The sequence below is a fragment of the Hordeum vulgare genome, chromosome 3H, assembly GCF_904849725.1.
Source record: "Hordeum vulgare subsp. vulgare chromosome 3H, MorexV3_pseudomolecules_assembly, whole genome shotgun sequence".
In the NCBI taxonomy this organism is placed as follows: domain Eukaryota; kingdom Viridiplantae; phylum Streptophyta; class Magnoliopsida; order Poales; family Poaceae; genus Hordeum; species Hordeum vulgare.
In genome coordinates this window covers 210,272,117-210,296,262 of record NC_058520.1, presented here as the reverse complement: position 1 = coordinate 210,296,262, position 24,146 = coordinate 210,272,117, and the positions used below count along the sequence as shown (strand labels likewise).

The following is a 24,146-nucleotide window of genomic DNA, read 5'->3' as shown; positions in this document are numbered from 1 at the left end:
TAAGGCCTGGGACTTGATCACCTTTTTGGCTTCAAACTTGATCTCCAGCGGAAGGAGTTCAATTGCTCATTTAGCCACTCAGCCAGTGGCATCCCTATTGTGAAGGATTTTTGCCAAGGGAGCGTCACTGATGACGGTGACCGAGTGATCTTGGAAGTAATGGACTACCTTCTTCACGGTCATATATATACCATAAACCAGCTTGTCGTAATGCGGATACCTTTATTGGAGGGAGTCGGTACCTGTGAGATGTAATAAATGGGCCTTTGTACCTTGTATGCTATGCCCGCTTCTTCACGCTCCACGGAGAGGACGGTGCTGACCACATGGCTAGTGGCGGGAATGTACAGGAGTGAGCGCTCCTGGATGCTCGGAGCAGCTAACACCGGCTGGGTGGGTAGCAAAGCTTTGAGTTGGTCGAAAGCGACTTGCGCTTCGTTGGTCCACTCGAATATCTCGGATTTCCTCATCAATCGGTAAAGAGGTAGTGCCTTCTCGCCAAGTCTTGAGATGAAGTGGCTCACAGCCGCGAGGCAACCCGTAAGCCTCTGCTCATCATGGATGCGCTGTGGGCATCTCATTTGGACTATGGCGCTGATTTTATCTGGGTTGGCGTCAATAACTCATTCGGAAATAAGGAAACCGAGTTACTTACCGGCAGGCTCTCTGAAAGTGCAGTTGGCTGGACTAAGCTTGATCCTGTAGCGCCGGAGGTTCACGAAGATTTCGGCAAGGTCGGTGAAGAGGTCAAAACCTTTTCTGGACTTGACCACGATCTCATCCATGCACGCTTCGACGTTCCTACTGATATGTTCATGCAGACACTTCTGGATCATGTGCTGAAAAGTGGCCGCACCATTTTTTAGGCTGAATGGCATGATGGTGTACAAAAATACCCGAATGGGGTGATGAAGGCTGTTTTTAGTTCATCGGGTCCATACATTCAGATCTAGTGGTACCCTGAGTATGCATCCAGGAATGACATGCACTGACATCCAACAGTTAAATCTATGATCATATCTATTCGAGGTAAAGGGAAATGGTCCTTCGGGCAGGCCTGATTGAGGTTCTTGAAGTCAATACACATACGGAGTGAATTGTTCTTCTTGGGTACCATGACCACGTTCGCCAACCATTCGGAGTGTTACGCCTCATGGATGAACTCGGCATCTAGGAGCAAAGTGATCTCCTCGCCAATTGCCTTGCGCTTCTCCATGGAGGAGCGGCGCAAGTGCTCCTTGACGGGCTTGACTTTAGAGTACAGTCGGAGGCTGTCCTGAGCCAGCTCCCTGGAAACACCCGGCATGTCAGAAGGCTTCCATGCAAAGATGTCCTAGTTCTCACGGAGGAATTGGATGAGCTCGGCTTCCTATTTGTCATCGACTGAAGTGGAGGTGTTTGTCCTGGAGGCACTCAGGTCAGTTGGGTGGACGTGAACCTGCTTGGTCTCACCGGCCGACTGAAAGGCGGATTCAGTAGCCGCTTGTTTGGACGTGAGTAAGTCATCATTATCCACTGCTTTCTTGTGCCCTTCGAGCTCAACTGCTAGGACTTGCTCGTTGGCGATCTGAGAACCCTATTGTAGGCATTCTTCAACGACCTTCCAATGGTCGGTCACTGTAATCATGCCTTTCGGCCCTGGCATCTTAAGTTTAAGATACACGTAACATGGATGGGCCATGAAACACATGTATGCAGGCCTACCTAGGATGGCGTGATAAGCGCTTCGGAAGTCAACTACCTCAAAGGTAAGTCTTTCCTTCTTGTAATTCTTCTCACCACCGAATATGACATTCAGGGTGACCTGACTGAGTGATTCGGCCTTCTTCCCGGGGATGACGCCGTGGAACTGCATGTTACTCTTGCTCAACTCGGACAATGGTATCACTACAAGAAAAACACTCATTTATGACAAAAAATAGTGACGGGGTTTTAATTGGTCATAGATCTATGACCAAATTTCAAAAATAGGTCATCGAGAGTCTGCGAGGGTCTAGACTCCAAAATATCATGACCATTTGTGCCCGTGAGGTCATAATCTTATTAGAAAAATGGTCATTAAGCTTACTGGCATTGTTGATGATCTTATTCTCAACTCGTCATGACCAAATTACGAGGTCATAGTCCTCTGGCTGGAGGTGACCAGATGACACATCGACAATTTTGTCTATGTGTCGAGCCTACTTGTCAATTCTTCCTATGTTCGGACTGCAAAGTGCAAGTGTAGTAATGTATTCTAACTGGGCGATGAGGCCCACATATCATATGAGGGCCAAAACATAAAATATTTCATATCTATTTGCCTGTGGGACGTGAATTTATTGTCATTATTGGGTTATTCGAGATGTCATACACGTCGAGGTTTTACTATAAGAAAAATTCCATTTATGGACCGTTTACTCATTGCTATACCATATATTGATTTGGTTTATTAGGTTACTTTTCTTATGAAAATGAAAAGGGGATGAAAAAACGGAAAACAGATAGGTGAAGGTTGGGAGTTTGGATGAAGGGGTGGTGGGAGAAACCATAGTTTAAGATAAAACCTTAGGTCCTTTTAAATAGTGTGGAGAAAGACATATACACAGAGATATTCTTTTAATACTAAAACATTTTCAATCTTTTGAGTATTCAATATTTTTCAATACTTCTATTAAATTTTGTGATGTTTACTGGGATTATTGAATCCAAATAAAACGATGCCCTTGACCTCATCACCGGACCACGCGAGGGCGGTTATGGGTCGAGGGACACGATAAGAAAGTGCGCCGCGGGCTCACCGCCGTCCTCTTTCAATTATACACAAAGTTTGCGAGTATTCCGAAAACAATGGGCAAACCTATTTTCGCCGTTTTCTCATAGTCCATTCATGCATGCACTTCTCTTTTAAGTGGCTCGGCAATGCTTGCATTTTATCCTTTACCGAGTGTCACAAAGACTAGGCATAATCATCAATTTTGATAGTCTGGATACCCTACTAATTTTACGTGCATATATATACTTTTTAGAATATATTTTTAGAAACATAAGATTTATATTGGTTTTCTAAAAAGATTTTTTGTGACAAAGTTTTTTAAATAGAAGACATTTGGATCAACCTCACCCGTTGATAATGGGCTGAAGCCCACGAAACTAGCTAGGGTTGCCAGCCGAACCATACATAAATATAGGCCTGGGCGTTTGGGTACCCGAAAACGTTACCCGAACCGAACTATAATACCCGAAATGTCGGTTAATTCGGGTTTCAGTCTTCAGTACGGTTATGGTTTTAGAACGTTTCAATTTTTGGATAAGGGTTTGGTTAGTAGGTGTGAAAACCCGAAGTAGCCATATTACTCGATGTACACAACACGAGCAGGATGGCTGCACCTCAGCACTTGTGCGGCCTGCCGGCCACCCGGCCCAAGCCCAACTCCCCACTCGCAGACAAGCCTCCCGGCTCACAAAAGCCTCCTCGCCCTAAGCCTAGTTCACTCCTTTTCTTCTCTCCCTCGACCCTCCTCGCTGGCTCTCCCTAACCCTAGTTTTCAGCGGTAGCGGCGGATGATGGCGCCTCCACCTGCTCGTGACGCCTCACGCATGATGGGAGACGCGCGAGCTGCCACTCGCCGGTTGTTGTAGCGTGTAGCGAAGCACCGAGGAGACGTGCGAGCCGCCGATTGCTGTATGAGGAGACATGCGAGCTGCCGGGCCGGAGTCAACGCATGCACAGTCGACGGCAGTGAGCCAGTGACCAACTTCAGTGGTAAGTCCCTCCATGCCTTCGCTTCCAATTTGTCTCGATTCGTATGCTCAAGTAGTCAAACGTACTTGTTGATTCAGGCTAAGTTCGAATCCTGATTCATATGCTCAAGTAGTCAAATTGTTCTTGCAGATTCAAACGTATTTGTCCCTATTCCTATGCTCGAGTCATCAGTTTGTAGTTATACTAATTGATGTGTATCAGGCTATCAGCTGTAGAAAATTCAGACATAGTCGAGCCCGCACTTGTAGTTGTACTGTTAAAAATTCATATAAAAGTTATATCAATTTGTAGTTGTATTCCTCTGCAAAAAAAGTCTATAGTTATACTAATTGATGTGTATCAGGCTATCAGCTGTAGAAAATTTAGATATAGTCGACCCTGCACTTGTAGTTTTACCCCTTCGACGAATGAGGACACCGGCAAGGGGGCGATGTTGGAGCTGTAGAAAAGCCTAGATCAGCCCATGGACGCAGAGTCTACGAGACTGAGGAACATGTACAGAGAAAAGGTGATTGATGCTATCATCATCCAAGTATTTGTCAGTTTTATACTTATATCTGAAGCTTAGCCAATAGGATACCGAACTAATGTGTTGTGTTAAGAACATGGCTTTACCATTGAACATCACAATTTTGCTATTATCTACAGAAACTAGCATCAATATTATATTTTAACCATATAAGTAAAAAATATTTAAAGAAAACTAATCTAATATTTTATTTTATTTACTATTTCGAAATTCATATAAAAACTGAGTCGTATCCTATTTATGGAGTTGAACGTTTGTCAGGTAGGACTGCACTACGCCGCCCCGCGCGCCGCTAGTGGTGTACGTGATCGTGCCCCAGTCCTTTCAGGTGTGCCCGCACCTGGCGACTGCTGCCCGTTCATGTAGGAATCGTCGCATCATACTGCATGCCCATGCATACGTGTATAGTCTATAGTGGTGTGTGTTGGATGCCAACGTCCGTACTTAGTACATGTACATGTCCACTGGTACTAAAGCCTGTAATCAAACCATCGATTCAGCGTACGTGCGTTGTGTGTTGTATATAGCCAGAATTGATCAATGTGATGGTTAGCTAGCTAGCTACTGTGTATTGAGACATTGCTAATCGATTAATAAAGTTGGATTTCGCATTGTACGGGATTATGTTACAGAGGAACTACCAGCTTCCTTCATCGTTGTCGTCGCCACACATTGGAAAGTACTCAAATAGGTACGGGGACAAGACAATGAATTGCGATCAGGAAGCTAGGACGTCCAATGGGTTAGTATTTATTAGTGCAATACCTTTCTATATACATATATCTTCCACTGCGACATTTATATTCTATTCTAGACCACATGGAAGTGGAATTCATGTAAAATTTGTGTGCGGATGATGCTGAATTAACTGTTGTAGGAGATAGTTGCGAGAGAGTCGTGTAGGAGATGGATTTGTGTCATGTATACAATCTGAAAAATCGGAATATGAAAAGTATTATATGCTATATGAGAAATTCTCCTTCAAAACGTGATCTGATTTTCAACTATATAATCTACTTTAGGTAATTTATTCTTATCACATTCGTTCGTCTCCTATGGAAGGCTTGAACCAACCAGAATTTTATGTAGTTTTCCTTTACGGTTAACTTATATAATGGATTTACCACCATGATAATGACCTAACCTACTTTGACCATGACATACATGGAGAGAAAGTTGTATTGCTGAGCGTTCGGATATGCCGGTCTAGACACTTTGACCTATAGACCAATGTGAAACTATACTGCAGTGAAAAAACTAGTCCACATAGACTAGATTAGAAGATGAAAAAACAAAACTAGCGTAAACAAATATCAATAAGAGTTTGGCTGGGAGTTTTTTCCACTTGAACGATCTGAAAGTTGGGATTTTTTGTTGAGTCCTTGCTCTTTTTTGTTTCAAATAAAAGCACCAAGGTTATAGTTACACTAGCAAAATTATCCTAGCAGTGGAGCCCCTTTTTATCTGATGATTAGACATTGAAGGTAGTTAGTTTTATTTGTACAGTTTACCATGCCAGGTTGTTCTAATTAGTTTCTATGTTAACATGGAACTTTGTAAGATGGAACATTATGGCATGTCTCACCGTGAATACTAGAAGAGAGAGCATACAGGTCTTCAGTCAGAACGTAGAATTTAAAGCGCGTGTTGATATTTTGATAACATAATTAAGAATATATGAGGTAATGGCATGTTACAAATATTCGTGGTAAGGCCAGTATTTTTTCGAATTATAGTTGCAGCTCATATCCAAATATTACACTTAAATGTAATTAGGCTTATGTGCAGAGCAACCTAGATGGTATATAACTCTTTGAAGTGTCACTATTTCCAATTGTGGAACTCATCTGTTAATAAATTGCAGTTAACTAACATCTCCTCGTATGTGTATGACACGCCCGTTCTATAAATACGCTGTCATTTCTTCTTAATAACTCTTATCCACCATGCTTAATCATCTGTTTCTTTCGGAATAAGATTGCTATCAATGGGTTTCTAGAAAGTTGAGATTAGACTTGGTTACATTAAAATATGGTCTTTTAGAAGTAAGAATGATAGTATTTGCCTTTCGTGTAAGCATGTGTCATTGCATTTTTTGTGGTTTCATACATCTGTTTTCTATATCCACATTCAGGCCCGCTCGCATATGTTTTCTCAAGATCAAGGGGAAAGGTATAAATGTTTGACAAAGCATATGGAATAACAAAATTATCTAAGGTGTCGGACCTAATCAGAATGAGCAGCATCCGTTTACTCTATATTTATTTGTTCTGCTCAGATTGCACAAACCCATGAATTTTGTATATATAATTTTGAATTGTTAGTTTCACCCCTGCAAACATTTTTCTTACTTGCGTGTGTCAGATGGGAGTCTAATTGGTGAGTATCATTGTAGTCTAATTGGTTATGCACCTATACATGCTAGGAGGCTGGCCAGTTGACAGATTTAGGTGTGCGTGTCTAGTTTTTCTTCCATTTTTTTCCAAAGGTTTTTTCTTCCCGTAAGGTCATTTGTTAGGCATGCATTCCTTTGTTGCACTTTTTATATGTATGCGACTTGGGCTCATCCTGTGTGTGCTATGAAAGGAAAGTTTTCTTTCTTCGGTTCCTAAAAAGTTACTTTTCCTTACTACGTGATAGCGTATGGGAATTGAACTCTTAACTTGGTCAATACTTTTTGTGGTTAACTCAAAATAGTACTTGATGTGCACCTAGAAAAGTATAGTTTCATGCTGGAATTTTATTTTAGGTTGGCATTGTATGATTTGGAAATAATACTTGTGTTAACCTCACTTTATTGTGTATTAACCTTACAATATTCCCGTCTGTATGTTCTTCACATTTTTGATTCTTTTTAATGTCAGGATGTCCATCAATTCATAATTGGCCACTCAGATGAAGTGGAACAGTGGAAAACGGGCAATGTTGTGAACAATTTAATTTGTGTTCTTTAATGTGCTCCATTGAAGCCATAGTGATTTCAGCTGTGTGCAATGTATTGAGTGTACAATACTAACATTAATTGGATTTGTATAGGAGTTGAAGGATGAAGTATTTTATGTGATGCATGTTTGTAAAGTATCTGTCATGATGCGTATTGTTGAAATGAACGGAATTATTTATCGTAATGTGTTTTTCGTTGGACTTTTCTACGATGCCTAGCATATAGAAATTGTGCAAAAATAAGGCCTCGTCCTAGATAAAAAAATATTAATGGGATGAAATATCAAATATTGGTTTATGAACATAGAACAAAAATGAAATCCAAATGAAAAATGGGATGAATTGTTGGGCCTGGCCCATTTAGGTGCCTGATTTGTATAGGGCTAGTAAAATTGTGACCTTATTTTTTAGTCATTGTTGATCTGCCATGTCATCAACTTAGCCACGTGGTTGATACCATGTCAGATCCTCTGTGGCTCACGTACACATGTAATGACCACAAAAATTGGTCAAAGATTTTATGACCTAATTTTTTTGGTCAAATCATACTTGACCAAAACACTAAAAAGGTCATGTTTGTTTGTTATTGACGGCCAACTGTTGACGCTCTGAATTTAATCAAAAAAGGTCGTAATATGATACCAATGACAATTTTTTGAACATATTTCTTGACCATATTTCTTGATCAAAAAAGGTCGTAATGGTGGGTCATTATCGACCATATTTCTTGTAGTGTGTGTCCACCGCTCTGAGCGTGTCGACGTACATGATGTTGAGGCTGTTGCCGCCGTCCATGAGGACCTTTCACAGTCGGACCCCTTTGACAGCCAGATCGACAACCAACACCTGCCTCCTAGGGGTGGCGATGTTGGCCAGGTGGTCCGACTGGTCGAACATGACGGGCGTCTTTGCCCAATCGAGGTACTTTGTGGTAGCCGGATCCGCCATGTTTACCTCCTGATTGATGACTTTCAATCGGATCTTGCTCTCGACATCAACGAAGATCATGAGAACTTTCTCGATGTTCGTATACCCGCGGGTAGCCTATTGATCGTCCTCATCACCTTTATCCCCGGAGGGTTCTCCGCCCATCTCCTGCCGTAGCAGGTGACAGTCTCGAGCCATGTGCTTGGTGGGGATGATCTCCCCTCCTTGTCCTACCTGGCATGGAACAAAAACGGCTAGTTCATAAGGTGGCTTCTGGACTCGGCCTTCTTCTTGTCTGCCCAATCTTTCTTCTTCTTCTTGGGCTTGCTTTGGCTCTGTCCTGGGACAACAGCTACTTCGGCTTTGCCCGATGGGTAACCCTTTTGCTTTTTTTTTCCCGGAGTTGCCCGGTTGAGGGGCTTCGCTGGCTCGGCTTTTGCTGCTCGGGAGGCAATCTTCTTCTTCTCCATTCGCATATCGGTTGGCGATTTCCATTGCTCGACTAAGGGACACATCCCCCGATCGGCCAAACTTGAGGATGAGTTCCCGGTACCAAGTTCCCGCTTTGAAGGAGCACACAACCTGATGCTTGCTTACGTTTTCCACCGTGTTGTGCAACATGGTCCACCATTGGATTTACTCTCATAGGGTCTTGTTGCTCTTCTGAACACAATATTGTAACTTAGTTAAGCCACCTGGGCACTTGTAAGTGCCCTTGAATGTTTTGACAAACACTCTGGCCAAATCTCCCCAGCTGTGAATACTGCTTGAGGGAAGCTGGTTGAGCCATGCTCTCGCCGATCCCTCTAGCATGAGGGGCAGATGCTTCATTGCGACAAAGTCGTCACCACCGCCTATGTGGACGGCCACTCGGTAATCCTCGAGCTAGGTCTCCAGCTTGGACTCACCGTTGAACTTGTCGATCCGTGTGGTCAATCGGTAATTGGAGGGGATCTCCGCTTCATGGATGTGCCGGTCGAAGCACTCGAGGCCACATACTCCACGACCTGTACATGACCGGTTGACCACATTCTTCATGATTATGGACCTCACATCGAATTGAGGGGCTGGGTAGCCGTCATCCCCATAACCCCTGTGCGGATTGGGGCTTGGCATGCGTTCATGGGGACGGTGTCCGAGTGAACCACAACTCGGAGGAGGTTTTCTAAAATGAACCCGATGATCATGTAGCCGATCTCTGTGCGGGCCTCTCGGAGGAGGAGGACACCTTTGACGTCTTCCGAGTACATGTGGGCTGTGAGCCGAGTGCACCGTGTCTACCTGGATGCGATACGGGGACCATGACACCGCGGAGTTCTGTTGCATGGTGGTCTTCAGCAGAGCCTAGATCTGTCGAATGCCTTATGTGGCCGTAGACTCACTCAGCTGAATAGAATCAGCAATCCAAGTGGCGGCAGACAAATTCAGCACAAGTTTTTACATCTAAAAGCACAATTTCTCTCTAGGGTGGTTTTGAGAATTGATCACAACATATGCATCATTAGACTAATATGTTTTCCAAGTACATTTTAGAAACGTTCAGAAGTAGTTATGGCTAAAGGCTTATGTGGAGATGCCTCTTGATGCAAGAAAGGAATAAGATTGGCTCAAGCTTCAAGCTAGAAAACTCTTCATTTTATATTTGTGAGAAATCACTTTTGAGCCCATAGGAAAGCCAATACTATTAAAAGGGGGTGAGGTAGTAAAATGAACTATTTTCTCAAAGTGCTCAAAGTTAGCCACCGAAATACTCAGTCATTTTCCCACATAACCATTCTGTCAAATTCCACATACTCAAATTTGGTGTCACCAACTTCCACATTTCGGAACAATCGAGTTTGACCTCACACAGAAACCCTAGCCATTCGCACTAAATCGGTGCAACCGAATCCATATTGATGCTACCAAGTTTGGCTGACCAACATTCTGTTGCCTCGGTACACAAAATCAGAATTTCCGAGTTTGAGTATCGGTGCCACCGAGTTTGGCCATCTGACCGTTAGCCACCTTTTCGGTGCCACCGAGTTGTGTATATCGGTCCCACCGAGATTTAAAAGTTACTGCCTTTGTGTGAATCGGTACCACCGAGTTTATGACTTTGGTGTCACCGAGTTTGCCACTTCACGTGTAACAGTTGGATTTAGTGTGCTCCCTATATATACCTGTTCACCCACCTCTCACTCGTGAGAGAAGCACTCAGAACAGACACTTCATTACAAGATTCATTTTCTGAGAGAGAATCACATACTCATGTGTTGAGACCAAGATATTCCAATCCAACCATTTGAAACTTGATCTCTAGCATCCCAAAACAGTTTTCCACCAAATCAATCTCTCCTACCCATGCATATTCTATGAGAGGGTGATTTTGTATTGAGGAGACTATCTTTAGAAGCACAAGAGCAAGGAGTTCATTGATCTACCACATCTACTACCTTTCGAAGGGTGATGCCTCCTAGATTGGTTAGGTGTTGCTTGGGAGCCTCCTACTTCGGGTTGTGGAGTTGAACCAAGATGTTTGTAAGGGCAAGGGGGTCGCCTACTTCGTGAAGATCTACCATGAGTAAGGCTAGTCCTTCGTGGGCGAAAGCTGTGGTGGAATAGACAAGGCCGCTTCCTTGTGGACCCCTTGTGGGTGGAGCCCTCTATGGACTCTCGCAGCCGTTACCCTCCGTGGGTTGAAGTCTCCACTAACATGGACGTACGATAGCGCCACCTATCGGAACCATGCCAAAATTCAACCGGTCAACCTCATGCGTTTGATCTCCCTACCGTACTCCGTAACTTTACACTTGCATGTTTTACTATCCGCTACTACACTCTTAGAATTGCATGTGTAGGGTGTTCTTGACTTGCTATAACTTCCAAAGCTGCCTCTCAATTAAAATTGGGAAAAGGAAAAAGTTTATCTTGTCAAGTAGTCTAATCACCACACCCCTCTAGACATACTTTCGATCCTACAAGTGGTATCACAGTTTTGGTCTCCATTGCATTGATTTCATAACCTAGGAGAGTATGGCGTCTAGTGAGGGAAATTATCACCGTAGAGGTCCATATTTCGATGGCACTAATATTGCTAGTTGGAAGCATAAGATGAAAATGCATATTATTGGTTTTAATCCTAATGTTTGGGCTGTTATTCGTGTTGGTGTGCAAGGTAACTTGTTTGGAGAAGGGCATGAACCTGATCATGATGTGACAGCTGATGAAGTGAAGATGTTGCAACTCAATGCTCAAGCCCACGACATCATCTTCAACTGTCTATGACCCCAAAGAATTCAATAAAATCAGTCGTCTTGAGAATGCAAAAGAAATTTGGGATACTTTCGTCGATATACACGAAGGTACTGATTCTGTCACAGAATCTAAGTTGGATGTGGTTCAAAGTCAGCTTGACAAGTTCAAGATGAAGGATGCTGAAGGTGTCGCCGAAATGTACTCTAGGCTAGCTCTCATCACCAATGAGATTGCCGGATTAGGAAGCAAAGAGATGACCGACAAATTTATCATCAAGAAGATACTTAGAGCTCTTGATGGAAAGTATGACACGGTGTGCACATTGATCCAAATGATGCCAAACTACAAAGATCTCAACCCAATTGAAGTCATTGGTAGGATTGTTTCTCATGAGATGACACTCAAGGACAAAGATGATCTGCACAACAAGTCAAGCGGTGCTTACAAAGCTTCATGTAATGCTCCCGCTACTTCAAAGGAAAATCTTATCACTCATGAAGAGATAAGCCTCATGGTCAGAAAATTCAACAAGTACTATAAGAGTAGAGGCAAAGAGAGAATCTCAAGCTCAAGACATGATGAGAAGCGTTCGTCCAGTCGTGACCGAAACTACTACAATTGTGGGAAGCCCGGACACTAATCCAATGAGTGCTCTGCTCCCTATAAAGGAAGAGAAGAGTCATCTCGAGGAGAAGCTCAAGAGATAAGTCACCTTGGAGAGAGAGAGAATGAGTAGAGAAGATCGTTATGAACGAAGACACTCACAAAGAGGCAAGGAATCGGAGAAGAAGGACAAATACAGAAAGAGCAGCTCAAGAAGAAGACACCAAGCTCATATTGGTGAATGGGTTTCTGGCTCCGAGTCTGACCACCACTCCGAGAGAAGCTATCACTCCAACACCGACTATAGTCAAGATGAAGGTGTGGCCAGCATTGCACTAGTTTCCGCCAACACCAATGCCCTATTTGATTCACCAAATGAGGAGTTCGGAAACTGCTTCATGACTAAAGTCCCCAAGGTATCACACCCCGAGTATCTTGATAATAGTGATGAGGATGACTTGTTAGGAGAAGATGACTTGCTCCTTGATAAAACTAGTGATTGCAATGAAAATAAACTTGCTAATTATCATGCTAGTCAAGAGAAATCGAGTGATGATGATAGGACAGAAATTCAACGACTACCTCAAGAATTAAAAACTCTTAAGTTAGCTCATGAGACTACTCTAGAAGATCATAGAGAGCTTGCAAGAACCCATGAGAAGCTACACTTCGAGAAGCTTAATTTGGAGCAAGAGCATAAGTTCCTAAAAGCGCAATGATGGTCTTCGAAAGAAGAGTTCTTCTTATCTAGCCAAACGATTACTCTTTTCTATTTTTGTTCCAAGAGTTAAACCTAGAAACACTAGTAACAAAGTTAAGAAATTTTCTTCATCTAGTAACAACAATGCTAAAGCTAAATCCAATAATGTTGTTTCTAGTAGCTCTCTTGATTCCACTAACGATTCTCTTAGCCAAGTTACACTTGAGCAAGAAAACGATTTATTGGAAGGGATCATAGAGAGAGGTGTCTTCAAGAGTCATGACGGAAGTAAGCCATTTGAGGAAATTGTGCGCAAGCAAGGAGGACATCGAAAGAAACAAGGTGTTGGCTACTCCAACGTCAACGGAGATGATTTGGAAGAAGGTCCATACCCCATTCCTAAGTTTCTTCCCCGAGAGGAGAAGTGTGGTCCTACTCCTCCCGAAGGAACAAGCTGACAAGATGGCCTTCTACCACAAGACCACAAGGGCAAGGGAAAGCTTCAAGATGACATTGACCTATTTGAAGAAGAACCCCAAGTCAAGGTCAAGTGGATTCCCAAGGACACTACTAGCTCTACCTCAACTAGTGCTACCACAACTCCAAGGATTCCCATCAATTTGATGTGGATCCCCAAGAGGAAGAACTAGAAGGTTCTTGAGGGGTGACTCCACCAATAAAATTCACTATTATTCTTTTTGGCAAGAACTATATGCAATCAACCTCAACCATATGCATTAGCTCAAGGAGTCACACACTCCCTCAAAGGTAAGCAAGGAACAAGGTAATTAATGCATCTTTGGACATCACCCCATGTGTGTTTCACTACATGTCCATAGATATTCTTGCATATATTATTTTTCCTTCGGGACTAACCCATGTAGGTGAGAAGAGTAAGAAACAACAAGGATTTCCCCCAAATTAAGATGATCTTCATCTACATTGAGCATCCACCACTACTTCACCTACTTGAAGTTTTCTACGACAAAACCCAAAGTTAGTTTATCCCTCTTAGGGGGATGTCATATCAAGTGGGAGCTTTACTCTAAATCTTGAGTATAAGCATCTCCTAAGGATATGAACTCGTTAATGCTTATGTAAAAGTGGTAACCCCACTTTTGCTTAATGATGAGTATGACCTATGATCAAGTATTCTTTCTTGGCCCCTGAGTCAGTATACTCATATATAGAGGACTTTGTCAACTCCCAAGTGCCTGATAGTTCCTAGGATGTTTGTGCATGTTCACCATGTTATATTTATCATTATTATTGTGTGAGCATGTTGGTCTGCATGTGTTTGCTCATCCAAGGACATCCAATTGTTGTTATTTGGCTCTTGATTTATCTTTTGCTAATTGGATGGACAAGAATGCCCATGACACTTCTCTAGCTATCTATGCTATCTCATCGCAAGTTCTATCCATGCTTCATCACAAAACTTGAACAAGCACATGTCGATCCCTCTGTGTGAAGGTGCACTCGGAGTTCCGTATCATCAAAGGTTGCCTTCCAAATCCTCTTTGAAAATCCTGGTGGGACAAACTTCAAAAAATTGGTTCCATCGAATTTCCAAAGCTGATATGGTTTTCAATCTCGGTACCACCGAAATCATCAACTCGGTTACACTGAGTTTCCCTGTCAACTCACAGTAGAGGAACTCGGTGACACCGATTTCATACTCTCGGTGACACCGACAATGAATGGGTATATATTCCACCGGGCCGGATCTTTGAATTCGGATCGTCAAAACTATTTCGCCTCAAAGCCCTAAGCAGTCCCAACACCCCTGGTCCTCGCCTTTGCCTCCCTGAGCACCTCCTCCATTAGGAATCACCGGCGTCGACGGGTTCTTCACCACCGTCGCTGCCATAGCCGACCGTTGCCAAGTTAGGGTACATATCCACCTTTCGCTTGTGCTCCCTTTATCAAACTCTTGCGCATTAGAAATTTTATCTATAAGCCACAGTGTGCAAACCTCTCCTTCCACCAGAAGTTCCTGTAGATTAGCGAACGAGAAATTTTCTAGGTTTAGCCATCCGCTGAACTCATCTCGGTTCCACCGAGTTGCAAAACTCGGTTCCACCGATTTGAATCCAGGGTTGCTGAGAATGAACTCGGTGAGACCGAGTTGTCACTTTTAGTGCCACCGAAGTAATGAGCAAGTTCGTGTAAAGGAGTTCATTTGTCTCGGTGACTCCGAAAATTCAAACTCGATGCTACCGAAATTTGATCTGCAGAAAGCTAAAACGAAGGATTTCTTTGTTCAAATTTTTGAAAACATTTGAATTTTGTGATGCTCAACCCTTCTCCCCTTCATATATCTACTTGTCAGGTTTTGCTTGTTTGCTGTTGAGTTTCTGCTTGTCTGCCAAGATGTATGGATGAGAATATAGTCAGAATGATTGCAGAGAGCTAAGTGTTGAGATGGACTCATGCACTAGTCCTGAGAAGACTGACTTTGACCCTGGATCCTAGAACTCCCATGGCTTGCCCAAGGCAACCACCATGCATAGGAAGAAAATGAACTCAGATGAAGAAGACTTAGACTTTGTGTCAGGGGAAACTTCAGCTCCTCCTAAGGATCCTAAGAAGACTATCAGGAAACAATACGTGACCCCTGCTGATCTTAGAGTACGTGAATCTACAAGGCGTAGCACATCACTTTCCACTGACAAGCTTGCTAAGAAGGCTGGAGTGAAGAGACCCAGGAAGAGGATAGTTCATGTTGTTGGGAGACAGACTTCTATGTATGAGGAACGTGAAGAAGATGCTGGTGAAGATGAGATCCCGGTTCCTCCCAAGAAGAAGAAGCTCATGGCTGATGCCATGAAATATGCTCCTAAGCCTCCATCGAAGGCAAAGAAGGTCGTAGCTCGTAGAAAGACTACAAAGGATATTCCTGCAGCTGCCAAGGAGAAATGACCTGCTTCTAGTGCCTTTGTTGCAGAGGAGGAAGAAGATGAGAATGCACTTATTCTCTAGAAGCTCCGACCAACCCTGCCAATACACAATGCCGCTCAACCAGTAGTAGAAGATATGAGGAAGAGGAAATATGCAGGTTTCAGGAAATGGAGAGTTGCTGACCCATATGTTGTGAGAAGAAGAATTGTTGTTGATCCAAGGTTTCATACCAAGGAACAACAAGATTATTATGAGACTGTCCTGTATGACAAGAGTCCAGCTATCAGTGATATGAGATATGTTGACTAGGAATATATCAAGGAGAATGAAAATTTCTTTCCCCATGTTCAAGAATTTCAGGCTAGTGGACATTGAAGATTTTTTCTGGAAAAGATATGATCCCATGGAATGATGAGTTGATCATGCAATTTTACTCAACCGTTCATTTCTATGGAGATGGTTCTTTGGTCTAGATGACTAATGGTCACAAATATGAATCTACGATTGATGAGTGGGCTACTATCATTGGTGCCCCCCAAGCAGAAAGAGAGTGATGTGGATGTATATTCTGAAGCAAAGATGAGCCACAGCACCATGGAAAATATGTACAACCCAATTCCTCACAAGTATTTGGATAGTCACAAGATGGGCTCAGTATACCTTTTGCAAGCAGCGATACCCACTACTAACACCATTATAAGACACACCTTGATGCCTAAATCAGGTGATGATAGGATGACTCAATGACACTCCATCAATCTGCTGCACCATTTGGACTCTCACACTAGATTCAGAGTGATGCACTTGATAGTAGAGACAATCCGGAGGACTGTTGCTGATCAGAAAATATCTTGTGGATATGCTCCTTACATTCAGATGCTTATCAATGCCAAGCTAGGCAAGCATGCATATCTCCTTGATCATCCCCATCTACCCCTTCAACCAGAATTTGAAGACAATGTTATGGTCATGGATGAAAATGATCCCAACTTAGCTCCAGCAAGAATGGCGGCAGAGGCTGCTACAAATAATCCACCACCAGTTCAGCTTAGAACTCAAGCTGAGCAAATGGCATTTCTAGTTAGCTCTATCCAAGGTATGGAGAAGAACATCCAGGAGATACGGCAAAGTCAGAAAAGCCTTGAGAGAGTCATGCAAACAAAGTTTCATGACATGGATGTTAAGGTAACTGAGTTGACCACTATAGTCAAACAACTTCAACATGAAGTTGACTCACTGGAGATCCCATCCTCAGATGATGATGATGATGATGAAGATAATGATGAAGAAGAGTCACCTCCTCTCACTACCACATGGTTCAGCATCCAGCCTAGATCAGCTGCTGAGATAAGACAGGCATCTTCAGCTCAAGCATCAGCACCTTCAGCACCAGCTCCAGCTCAAGCACCTCTAATATCCACTCCTCCAGCTACAGGACACTCAACAAATGCCTTCGTGGACGCTCTTCTATCTACTCCGTCATCAGTTGCCCAGAGAGACGAGTAGTTATATACCTTTTGAACTTTTTGGTAACTTGTTGCCAAATGGGGAGAAATGTAAAGATCATAGACTATGAGAGGGAGAGAAAGAGAGAGAGAGAGAGGGAGAGAGAGAGAGTTTGACTTTATTTTCTCTCATTTGCTTTCAAAAACTTTGGTATTTTGGATGACTTTATCCTGCTATCTGTGTTTGATCATACGCTTTGCTTGGTTGATGCTACGTTATTATCCTTTTAGCTATCTATGTGATGGTCATTCACTTATCTTGTTGGTGTCATGTGCATTAGTATTTATTCTTATCTTGTATGCGAACCACCAAGTTGCATGTGACATGGAAGAGTGACCCATGATCCTAATCAATTTTGAATAATGCACAAATTTAGGGGGAGCTCTTGCTTTTCACATACTTCTCAAAGCATCGATGTTAATCATTGATTATATCTTTTGTCAAATCTTTGATCTATATGTTGTCATCAATTACCAAAAATGGGGAGACTGAAAGCACAATTTCTCCCTTGGGTGGTTTTGATAATTGATCAGAACATACGCATCATTGGACTAATATTATTTCCAAGTATATTTCAGAGAAGTTCAAAAAATGCTATGTCTAAAGGCTTATGTGGAGATGCCCCTTGATGCAAGAAAGGAATAAGATTGGCTCAAGTTTCAAGGTAGAAGACGCTTCATTTTATATTTGTGAGAAATCACTTTTGAGTCCATAGGAAAGCTAATACTATTAAAAGGGGGTGAGGTAGTAAAATGGACTGAGTGCTCAAAGTGCTCAAAGTTAGCCACCAAAATGCTGAGTCATTTTCCCACATAACCATTCTGTCAAATTCCACATACTCAAATTCGGTGTCGCCAACTTCCACATTTTGGACCCACCGAGTTTGACCTCACACAGAAACACTAGCCATTCCGACCAAATCAGTGCAACCGAATCGATATCACTGCTACCGAGTTTGGTGACCAACATTCTGTTGCATCGGTACACAAAATTGGAATTTCTGAGATTGAGTATCAGTGCCACCGAGTTTGGCCATCTGACTGTTAGCCACCTGGTGCCACCGAGTTGTGTATATCGGTCCCATCGAGGTTTAAAAGTTACTGCCTTTGTGCTGCCTGTATATACCCCTTCACCCACCTCTCAACCGTGAGAGAAGCACTCAGGACACACACTTCATTGCCAGATTCATTTTCTGAGAGAGAACCACCTACTCATGTATTGAGACCAAGATATTCCAATCCAATCATTTGGAACTTGATCTCTAGCCTCCCCAAACATCTTTCCATCAAATCAACCTCTCCTACCCATGCATATTCCGCGAGAGAGTTATTTTGTGTTGTGGAGACTATCTTTAGAAGCACAAGAACAAGGAGTTCATTGATCTACCACTTCTATTACATTTTGGAGGGTGGTGCCTCCTAGATTGGTTAGGTGTCGCTTGGGAGTGTCCTACTTCGTGTTGTGGTGTTGAACCAAGATGTTTGTAAGGGCAAGGGGGTTGCCTACTTCGTGAAGATCTACCGTGAGTAAGGCTAGTCCTTTGTGGGCGGAAGCCATGGGGGAATAGACATGGCCTCTTCTTCGTGCACCCCTTGTGGGTGGAGCCCTCCGTGGACTCTCGTAGTTGTTACCCTCCATGGGTTGAAGTCTCCACAAACATGGACGTACGATAGCACCACCTATCGGAACCATGCAAAAAATGGTCGTGTCAAGCTCATGCGTGTGGTCTCCCTACCTTACTCCTTTACTTTACACCTGCATGTTTTACTTTCCATTGCTACACTCTTAGAACTGCATGTGTAGGGTGTACTTGAATTGTTATAACTGCCAAAGGTGACTCAATTAAAATTCGGAAAGTGCAAAAAAATTATCTTGTCAAGTAGTCTAATCACCTCCCTCTAGACATACTTTCGATCCAACAGCATCACCTCAATATGGCATGGGTGGCTTTTCGGAAATAGCTCATGGCGATTGCGACAGGAGTCGGGCTGATTTGTTATGGCCTGAGTGTCGAGCGACTGCTAGAGCCGCTCGAGACGCACATGCTCGTCCTAAGTGTCCTGACGCGCATTCTCCAATGCTATCTCCTCTGGTGTGTTTCCGGTGGTGGGGGTACGAAGAGCTTGCTCGCCCCTCCGCTGAAGTTCCTCCTGCTGCTGCTCCCTGAGCGGCTGTAGAATGTGATGATAGTTGTATCCATGGCGACACTCTCCATCATCACGCCCAGGACAATTCTCCACAGCAAATCCAGGGACGCCTCCCCTGGTCGTGTCGGCCATCAAGACCTCCGTGGCGTCTCCACTGCTTTCGCAGTCAGAGTCGCTGAATGATTCGTCGCTTGTCTGGCCAGGTGGTGGGCTCGTCAGAACTAAGCATAGCCACATGTCCTGAAGTGGCCTGGTGGTCCACCGCATGTGTGATCCACCAATGCAATCGCAAGCACCCGGAACTCTTAAGACATATTGTAGCGGGACGTGGGGGCACCAAGTGGTACGACACCGATGGCTGCCGGATCAGGACCCCATGGGCAACTGCACTGAAATACGACGTACCTCGAGCGGGAGGGCGTCATTATCTAGCGGCACGTCCTGCAGCCACGATGAGTCATCAACGACAAAGCTGAGGGAGCCGAAGAGGATCTCTCCACCGAGTGTCATCATCATTACGAAAAAGGTAAAACTCCTACTCCCCTGGATTAGCTAAACACGTAGCCCCACGGTGGGAGCCAACTATCGCAGGAATTATCCAAATAATAATACGAGAGGTACGAAGGAGGGGTAGAGCCTAGCTAGGGAATAGTGGATACACTCGGATGTACGAGTTTGGGCCCCACTCAGGAGTGGTAAAAACCCTACGTCTCGAGCATGAGGGGGTTGGTGTTTTCTTATAGAATATGTGGTAGTACAGAATGTTGAATCCTTAGTCAGGAGCCCGAAGGTGGCTTACATAGAGTGCGCCACGACCGGCCGGACGTCATTACAAGGGCGAGTTAATGCTGATAAGTACATATGTTACTAGTAACGATAGCTCTAACTCGAGCGTTACTCCTAATGCACGTCTTCACTTCACTTCATGTGATAGTTTAAGTTTGTAGCCGTTGCAGTCTCTTCGTTGCCCACGCCTTGCTGTAGTCCGAGTGTAGAGGTACATCCGACTGATACGAGACGGTCTGAGTGACCTCATGTGAGACGAGTGAAGATACACTTGTGTGAATGAGGACATTACTGCATCGGTGACTTTTGGGACGTTGATGTCCATCTAGGGTCTAGGGCAGGCCTAGGGATGCATGTCCGCACGACTACCACTAATGTACAACCCCATCACCGGGCCTCTCTTTTGTATCGGCCTTGGTCCTCTTCCCCAAAAACACACTCGGCGGGAAGGGCATCCACAACGGACGTTTTGAAAGGGGACAATACTGTAGCCCGCCCTGACAAAGGCCATCTTCGCCTACAAAAGCTTCTCTAAGTAACACACAGGTGGGCTCGGGGGTGAACTTCGTCCTGCCGAGCCCCCAGCCTTGGTCCTCTTGCATCGGTTAGGAAACTTTTGGCGGGTCGCCTCAGGAACCCGCAGCTGGCCTCGGTTCCCTTAACACCAAAGGGGAAAGCCTGTCATTTTGTGCCTAATGGCACCAGCCCTGGCGTCGCGCAACGTGGCCAACGTCACCCACATAGGGAGTTCGGACCGCGCGACCGTGGCAAGCAGCCCTTGGTAGATCCGCCCCTCAGGAGAAGGGGCGTCGGGAGGTGCTTCATTCTCGCGAGCCTCACGGGAACCTTCTTGGGAGAGGTCCTGATGACCCACAAGTGTAGGGGATCTATCATAGTCCTTTGGATAAGTAAGAGTGTCAAACCCAACGAGGAGCAGAAGGAAATGACAAGTGGTTTACAGCAATGTATTCTCTAGAAGCACTGAAATTATTGGTAACAGATAGTAGTGTGATAAGATGATTCGTAGCAAGTAGCAAGTAACAATAGTAACGAAGGTGCAGAAAGATGGCCCAATCCCTTTTGTAGCAAGGGACAAGCCTGGAGAAACTCTTATATGAGGTAAAGCGCTCCCGAGGACACATGGGAACTTCTGTCAAGCTAGTTTTCATCATGCTCATATGATTCGCGTTCGCTACTATGATAGTTTGATATGTGGGTGGACCGGTGCTTGGGTGCTTCCCTTACTTGGACAAACATCCCACTTATGGTTAACCCCTCTCGCAAGCATCCGCAACTATGAAAGAAGAATTAAGACAAAGTCTAACCATAGCATTAAACTAGTGGATCCAAATCAGCCCCTTACGAAGCAACGCATAAACTAGGGTTTAAGCTTCTGTCACTCTAGCAACCCATCATCTACTTATTACTTCCCAATGCCTTCCTCTAGGCCCAAATAATGGTGAAGTGTTATGTAGTCGATGTTCACATAACACCACTAGAGGAAAAACAACATACAACACATCAAAATATCGAACGAATACCAAATTCACATGACTACTTATAGCAAGACTTATCCCATTTCCTCATGAACAAAACTGACTACTCACAAAGCATAATTATGTTCATGACCAGAGAGGTATTGAATAGCATCAAAGATCTGAACATATAATCCTCCACCAAGTAATCCAACTAGCATCAACTACAAAGAGTAATTAACACTACTAGCAACCTTACAAGTACCAATCGGAGTCGCGAGACGGAGATTGGTTACAAAAGATGAACTTGGATTTGGATATGAGATGGTGCTGATGAAGATGTTGATGGAGATGAGTCCCCTCTGACAAGAGGAGTATTGGTGATGACGATGGCGATGATTTCCCTCTCCGGGAGCGAAATTTCCCCGGCAGGACGGCCCTGCTGGAGCTCTAGATTGGTTCTGCTCAAGTTCCGCTTGGTGGCGACTCCTCCCGAAAGCCTTCTTATGATTTTTTCTGGAATGAAGCACTCCATATAGCAAAAGATGAGTGCCGGAGGGGCAACAGGGGGCCCACAAGCCACCCAGGCCTGGCCAGGGGGTAGGTCGGGCCTGGCAGGCTTGTGGCCTCCTCGTGGCTCCCCTCCGGTACTTCTCCCCTCGTTGATTTTAACGGCTTTTGGAGTTGCGCAGAATAGGTATCTCAAACTTGCTCCTTTTTCAGACCAGAATTCCAGCTGCCGGCATTCTCCATCTTCATGTAAACCTTATAAAATAGGAGAGAAAAGGCATTAGTATTGTACCATGATGTGTAATAACAGCCCATAAAGCGATAAATATCAACACAAAAGCATGATGCAAAATGGACGTATCAACTCCCCCAAGCTTAGACCTCGCTTGTCCTCAAGCGGAAGCCGAGATCAACAAATATGCCCACATGTTTAGAGATAGAGGTGTCGATTAAACAAACTACGGACATGCAGGCATCATGATCATAATTAGAACAGCAATAACATCATATAAACTCTGATGCTAACGTGACAATTCCTTCACAGAGTGAAGTATGGATCAAGAACCTCATTGAGAATTAACAACCAATAGCCTTTAATCATTGAAGCAATTGCAATTTATCATAACATCGAAAGGAGTCAAATAAGATCTTGTAAAGCAAATCCACATACTCAATCATCCTTTCGTCTTCTAGAATTGCTAAAACTCACGTGGTACTCATGAGATCAAAGTTTCAGTTGGACAGAGAGGAAGATAGGGGCTTATAGTGTCGCCTCCCAACTACTTACCTCAAGGGTAATGTCAACAATAATAATTCATGAGTACTTACTTCCAAGTTGACATATGAATACAGATATTTCCCTAGCACATGACATTAGCCAAGATAAAGGCGAAATAAGGAATTGGTGTCGATCACCATGACTCTTTTAAGGACAAAAAGTAAAGGTACGAGATAGGCCCTTCGCGGAGGGAAGCAGAGGTTGTCATGCGGTTTTGAGGTTTGGATGTGTGACCTCTTAGTGTGAAGGAACATCACTTTATATTGCCTCATGTGATAAAGAACTTTATTATGCAGTCTGTCGCTTTTATGTCTTCCTCATCACAGGTTCGTACAAAGCTTATTTTCCACACACTAATAGATCATACATATTTAGGGAGCAATTTTTATTGCTTGCACCGATGACAACTTACTTGAAGGATCTTCTTCAATCCATAGGTAGGTATGGTGGACTCTCATGGCAATACTGGGTTGAAGGTTTATGGATGCACAAGTAGTATCTCTACTTAGTGCGGAAGTTTTGGCTGATATGAGGTGGAAGCAAGCGTCACATGCTAAGGGATCTCTAGTCATATAACATTGTTTGGAACCAAGCAAACATAATTCATTATGTTGTCTTCCTTGTCCTACATCTACTTCTAAGCATGTAATAGTTTAATGAGTGTTCACAATTATAGATGGTGCCCAAGATGATATATTTATATGTGAACCTCTGCTTCTTTATTACTTCCTATTAATTGCAACAATGACCAAGGTCTACGTTTGTCCACGCGCAAGAAGTTTCAATCAACATTCTTTTTCTATGTGAAGCCATCACTTCCCATAAGATCAATACATGATCTTTCATGCTTTTGTTCTTTTATCATTCTTTTGTTTAGATCATGGCATGAGGCAAGACCCTTAACTAAAGCACTCTTTATTATATGACTCGCGAGCTCGAGTACATCGGGGGTGACACAAAGAAAAAGTCAAGACTAGAGCATACTAAGAGCTTTATTCTAGTAGAAAAAGATAAAACCAAAAAGGATCAACTAAGAAAAGGGTAAAAGCAAAAGATGTGATGGTGATACGATACCGGGGCAACTCCCCCAAGCTTGGCACAAGCCAAGGGGATTACCCATACCCGTGCTCAGTTGTCTTCCTTCGAAGGTGATGGTGGTGGAGTTGTTGCAACCTGGGTTTGATCCTCCGTCTTCCAAGGCATATGTGCTCCATCATGGAAAGATGATTGAGTCTCCGGAATCCTCAAATCTGCAGCCAACAGTATTGATTTAAATCTATACTCATAATCACAGTTTTGGTTCTATAGGTCATAGATCTAGGCTTGAAGGTGATCAATTCTGTCATAGAGCCTGGAGAG

At 43.6% G+C, this 24,146-nt stretch overlaps 1 long non-coding RNA gene across 4 annotated transcripts; it reads left to right on the top strand.

Annotated features, from left to right (window-relative positions):
* The first annotated feature begins 3,436 nt into the window (after positions 1-3,436).
* LOC123439807 lies at positions 3,437-7,397 on the top strand. Of its 4 annotated transcripts, none has more exons than XR_006630168.1 (4): positions 3,437-3,745; positions 4,089-4,253; positions 4,907-5,016; positions 7,139-7,397. It is a non-coding gene; the product is annotated as an uncharacterized LOC123439807 (long non-coding RNA). The 4 variants fall into 4 exon arrangements; XR_006630169.1 differs by having other exon boundaries at positions 3,439-3,745; positions 4,136-4,253; XR_006630170.1 differs by lacking the exon at positions 4,089-4,253 and having other exon boundaries at positions 3,445-3,745.
* Positions 7,398-24,146: the final 16,749 nt, after the last annotated feature.